This window comes from Ochotona princeps, chromosome 4 (genome assembly GCF_030435755.1).
Source record: "Ochotona princeps isolate mOchPri1 chromosome 4, mOchPri1.hap1, whole genome shotgun sequence".
Lineage (NCBI taxonomy): Eukaryota > Metazoa > Chordata > Mammalia > Lagomorpha > Ochotonidae > Ochotona > Ochotona princeps.
The window spans coordinates 81133952-81140271 of record NC_080835.1 but is presented as its reverse complement, the minus strand read 5'-3'; positions in this window follow the sequence as shown (position 1 = coordinate 81140271).

Genomic DNA, 6320 nt, shown 5'->3' with positions numbered 1-6320 from the left:
TGTGACCATACATAATTGGTGTCCTAATTGCTGGGAGGGCCACACTGGATGCCTCTCTCCCTGTATTCATCGTAAATCCCTTCCTGTTTTATTCTGTCTTTCCTCTCCGTAACAGTCTTCTTCTTCTTTGGTAATGTGTTGATTTGAGAGGCAAAGTGTGTGTGTGTGTGTGTGTGTGTGTGTGTGTGTGTGTGTGTGTGAGAGAGAGAGAGAGAGAGAGACAGAGAGAGAGAGAGAGAGAGAAAGAGACTGAGAGAGAAAACCTTCTATTTGCTAGTTGACTTCCCCAAATGGCTGCAGTGGCTGAAACCAGGAGCCAGGAGGTCCATCCAGTACTTCCTCATGGCTGTAGGGATTTTCTCAGGCTCATTAGTTGGGGACTAGATTCAAATTGAGGCACCTGGCATTTAAACCAGCACCCTCACGGCTCAACCCACTACACCACAAAGCTGGGTCCCATCCATGGCACTCTTCTCATGGCACATCTTCCCCCAGTTTAGTGGTACCTTATTAACCCATCCTGGCTCTTCATGGACAAGAACCTCAAAGAACCCTAAAAATTGCTGTGGGTGATTTCTATGGACTAAAGACCCAACCAAATGCAGAAGAAAAATGGACAGATGAGCAAGAAAGAGAAGAAGTAAGAGAGCAGAACAAGAATGAAGGAGAGGGGCAGGGAGGGTGTAGATGGTGACACTCATTCTTCCCTGTCCCTTCTCTAAAGTATATCCTATCTTCCACTATGGCAGGCTGCTGTTGAATCATGAGCTAATTAAAACACAAAAAGACCAAAATAAATGAAACTTGCTCTATCTCTTTCTACCTTGAGAAGCAGTAGCACATGTAATTCAAATGGCAGCCCTGAATCTTGCCTCTCTCATCAACAATGACTGGATAATCTTGACCTCTCTCTATCTTAGATTCTTCATCTATATTTCAAGTAGAGATGTAAACAGAACTCACCCTTATGACTGTTAGGAGAATGAAATGAGATTATATGAGTAAAACATTCTGAATGAGGACTGGCACAAAGCAAAACCTAATAAATCTTGGCTGCTGGTCTTAAGAAAAAAAGTTAGGAATTTAAGGCTGTCTGCTTTCTCAGCTCTGTAAATAATAGATTGGCCCTGTCCCTGTGGGCCTTACCATGCCTACCACTGCCTAATCAGTGTCATGGTAAGGGATGGCAGTCCCTGGGGCTGTAGTCGCTCTTGCTGCTCTTGTCTCTCCTCTCTCTCTCGCGCTCTCTCTCTCTCTCTCTCTCTCTGGCACACCTACTAAGACCTCTCAGTGTTGTGCTGGCAACGCACTAGATTCACTTAGCCAAAGAACAATAAAAACCACATGGTAATATATCCACAATAGGCCTGTTTAGAAGGTTCAGTCTGGGACAACACATACGTTTTATTATTTATTGTAAGATTATACCGAAATGTGAAACAAGTGAGTTTCAGTTGCTGCTATTACAGAACATGGCTCATCTGCTGGGCAGTTCTTAATGAGCTCTGTGCATTAACCTCACTGTGGGATATTTCAAACACTGATGGCATGGGCCTCATCCCCTAAGGGCCTCATCCCCTAAGGATCCTGATTCACAGGGCTTGATGTTCTGGCATATTTATTCGAAAAAATTTTACCCAGAAGATTGTGGGGCAAAACTACTGTTGTAAATATTGCTGATCCTTTCCCTCCCATTCAGTAACACACTACTTCAACTAGAAGCTGAAGCCCATCCACAATTTCGCATTTTTTTTTAGATTTTTAAATTTATCTTTATTGGAGAGGCAGATATACAGAGAGGAGGAGAGACAAAGAGGAAGATCTTCTGTCCAATGGTTCACTCCCCAAGTGACTGCAATGGCAGGAGCTGAGCCAATTTGAAGCCAGGAGCCCGGAGCCTCCTCCAGGTCTCCCACGTGGGTGCAGGGTCCCAAGGTTTGGGGCCATCCTTGACTGCTTTCCCAGGCCACAGCAGGGAGCTGGATGGGAAGTGGGGGCTGCTGGAATTAGAACCGGTGTCCATATGGGATCCTGGCACGTGCAAGGTGAGGACTTTAGCTGCTACGCTATCACACCTGGCCCAACAACATTTTTTCATGAAACAGAGTGTTCTGGACATTTTAAAAGAAATTCTCCATTCGCAGAGGAAAATATCTTTGGTTTATGTTTGTAATACACCATGAAGTCATGGCTTATGTTCCATAGGGTAGAGCTATTGTTAGTAATTCCCAGTATGACTTTCCTGCCATTTTAAGGAGCACAACAACAAAAACCCTGATGTATGATTTGTTGACTCACTTCTTTTACCTAATCTTATTGTGATGTTGAAAGGGTAACACTGCTGTTGGAATTTCCGGTTTTCTCTTGGATAGTTTCCGAACCCCCATCCCCAATTTCTTATTCGAGGATACTAGTATACTTTCTTTTTTTTTTTTTTTTTTTAATTTTTTGTTCTTTTCTTTACTTGAGATAATGTTTTTAAAGTTACATTGCAGTCAAAGGCTTAGTAGCCCTACTAAATAATGAGTTCAAGAGATAAAACAGCCACAGTCTGGCAGGAAAATAGGCAAGAGCCATACACAATAATCACATGAAAAGATGCTCAATTTCACTATGTATATTTTAAAATAGTCACAAAGTTATTAATACTATACTTGTATATAATTCCCACCAATTTGTTTGACAGATATTTGACATGTTTGCAAAACAATGTGCTTGCGAGTTTTTTTATCTTTTTTTTTTACTACCTTTTTTTAGCTTTACATAAATGTTATTTTTGATGATGCTTACATAGTTCATTTGGGTGGGAAGGGTCTAGGACTTGGGGAAAGGGGTGAGACCATTGTTTCCAAATTTTCTTTTTCTTCTTCCTGTTTCTGGGGAAAGGGGGTATTTGGGGGAAAGCTGCACCCAGCCTCCCAAACGCCCCAGTACCCGGGGATGAGGACCCACCACCCAACATCATCCCAGTAGTCACATTCATATGTGGAGAGTCTGAATCAGTCAGAACTTTGCATCATCTAGAGACAGGAGCAGGATAGGCAATGGGAAAAATATAACTGAACAAATGCTTTTCAGTTTCATAAAAAGGGTAAGTGTTATAAATAAAAGAAGACATATCGGTTCACCTCCTGGTGGCTCCTGAGCCTCCAGATTTCTGTCTAATATCATTGGTTGCTTTTCTGCCATTCTGATGCCGCTGCCATCTGCTGTTGTTTCTTCCACACGGTCTCTAAAGAACACTGGCTGAAGTGATCAAGCAAGTTAAAACATAGATTTTAGAAGGATACCTTATTTCTTTGCATATTCAACACAATTTCTTTTTTCCTTTGTTCTAAATTTCACAGAAAACATTTTATCTGAAACTTAAGCCCCCTATGTCATTTTAATTCATGTAAAAGCATATGTGTAATTTTTTTTCTTTCTCTCTCTCTCTCTCTCTTTTTTTTTTTTTTTTTACTATATTCAAGTAACAGAATTATCCTTAGGCTACAATTAATTATTAGTACATAAAAGTATGGACTTGTCCTGTAGAAATATGTCTTCTTTGTAATGGGCACTTAAAAAAAGCTTGTTGAATTAAAGTGAAATGAGTTCATGGATTGTGGAATCATAAGTAATATTTTCGAGTCTAAGTGTTGCTTTAGAAGAATCGCCCTTTATACAATAACAGAAAACACAGGTACTCTAAGATCAGCTATGACGTGGGATTTCAAGAACAGAAAAAAATCAGACTTTCAAAAGCCCATCACTCCAGGATGCTCTTTATTGTGACTCATACATTTAAATATATGACACCATGACGTGTAAAGCCAGAGGTGTTTGCATGACCTAAATACCTGCACTGCCTGGATGATAGGCACTTGTCCCCTGAGGCACATGCCACTGAGCTAAGAGTTGGCACACTCTTCGTTGAAGTGTTTTTATTGCGCACAGAAATTCCCTCCGACATATTAAAGGAAGTTAGATCTCAGGCAGCCCTTCCGGTGGACTCCTATCAGAAAACCATCTGTATATTCTACCAATTGCTCTTCTGCATAAGCTTATCAATTCCCATGTCTTCTTGTACTATTATTATTATGCTATAACCTTTCTGAGAGCAGATGCCACATTATTTATTTCCCGTCACCAGTATTCATCAGAACCTAGTACACAGCACTCAATAAACGTTGTATGGAGACAAGCTATCACAGCAACCTTTGTCTTTTTCAGCTTCATAGTAAATTAGTAAAAAAAAAAGTCTTGATGTATTTGGTAATAATTTTATAAATCAAAAATTAAGATATTCTCTGAAACATAAACTGACAATGAGAGAAGATATTTGAAATCTAAATAGTCTCAAAAAATGTTGGACAGATGGAAGTGTTATTTAAGTGCTGATTGTGTTATTTCATCATTCTGTTAATCTGCTCACCTGTTCATATACATATCTATCCTCAATCAATCATCTATTCCTTATCCAAATTGTACTATCAACTTGTATTTTCAAAGATAGGGAGCAAATCTATTGTTTTGCACTTAGAAGAATGTAATAAATAGTTACAGTGACAAAAATTACATGTTGTGCTTACTATGGAATTTTTTGCTGATAGCACACACAGTATGGATTTTACTTGAATTCATGAACAAGCTTTAAAACCTTTAACAAGGGCCCAACATGGTAGCCTAGTGGCTAAAGTTATCACCTTGCACATGCTGGGATCCCATATGGGTGCCAGTTCTATTCCAAGCATCCCCACTTTCCAGCCAGCTCCCTGCTTGTGGCCTGGGAAAGCAGTCGAGGATGGTCCAAAGCCTTGGGACCCTGCACCCATGTGGGAGACCTGGAGGAGGCTCCGGGCTCCTGGCTTCAGATTGGCTCAGCTCCTGCCATTACGACCACTTAGGGAGTAAATCAACAGACGAAAGATCTTCCTCTCTCTCTCTCCTTCTCTCTATATACCTAACTTTCCTAAAAATAAATAAATCTTAAAAAAAAAAAAAAAAACCTTTAGCAAAATTTAAACAAAAACCTGAATCAGGTTTTTCTTCACTACATTAATAACTACCATGGAAAACAACACAGTTTGAGAGTGGGAGAAGGGTGGGCATTTGGTCTGCTTGTTAAGACCCTGGATTAGGACACATGCACCCCACATCCGAATACTGGTGTTTGAGTCTAGTCTCCTAACTCCAGTTTCCTGCTAATTTGCACCCAGAGAAGCAGCAGTGACAACTCAGGTAGTCGAGTTCCTGCCTCTCGGGGGAACCTGGTCTAGGTTCTGTCCCCACCTACTGGCTTTGACCTGGCAGAACCCACTTATTGCAGGCATCTGGAGAGTGAACCAGCAAATAAGGGGTTCTCTCTCTGTCTCCATCATTTCTTCCCTCCTTTCATCTCTAGCTCTCAAATAAATACTTCTAAAACACTCTGTTACGCTTTCCTGCCTTTCCACTGTACACTGGTAGATTCTAAAGACAACTTGCTCCCTAGTGTTGTCTCATCCGGAAATGACTTAATTATGCACACTTCGAGGAATCAGAATTTCCTCAGTATTGAAATAAAAATGAAAATTTACATTATGTTTGTTACAAGGTATACAATTTATTCAAGATTAAGTCTAATGCTAGAATACTTATGTGAGATATAAATGAGAAATTGCATTAAAGAATATCTTGAAATAAAACAACCCCACAAATTGACAGTATTCACTGGAATAAGACAGGTTTGAGCATGGGCTTTACAGGTTAAACCATCACTTAGGGTACCCACATTCCAAATCAGAGGGCTGGTTTCAGTCCCAGCTGCTGTTTCTGATCTAGTTTCTTGCTAATGTACCTGGGGAAGCATCAAGTGATGGCTCAAATGCTTGTACTCCTGCCATCCATGTGGGAAGCCCAAATAGAATTCCTGACTCCTAATTTCAGCTTGGCTCAGCCCTAGTTGTATTGCCGTTTGGAGAGTAAACCCATGGATAAATATCTTTTCTCTTTCTTTCTCCCTTTCCCTTTCAAATAAATAAACCTTATCAAAATTTTGTTTTCCAAATGTTACAATGTATAAAACCCATTAGAATGTTGTGGGGCTAGTGTGGTGGTATAGCACGATTGACCCTGCACTTGGGAGAATATCATACCATATCAGAGAGTCAGTTCAAGTCCCCATTGCTCAACTGCAGATCCACCTTCCTATTAATATGCCTGGGAAGGCAGGAAACGATGGCTCAAGTACTTTAGACCTTTTTATTCTGTGCAAGACCAGTATGGCTTTCTCTTCCTACCCCCACTCCCCTCCTTCTATCACTCTTTCAAAGAAATAAATGTATTTTTAAAAGAACATT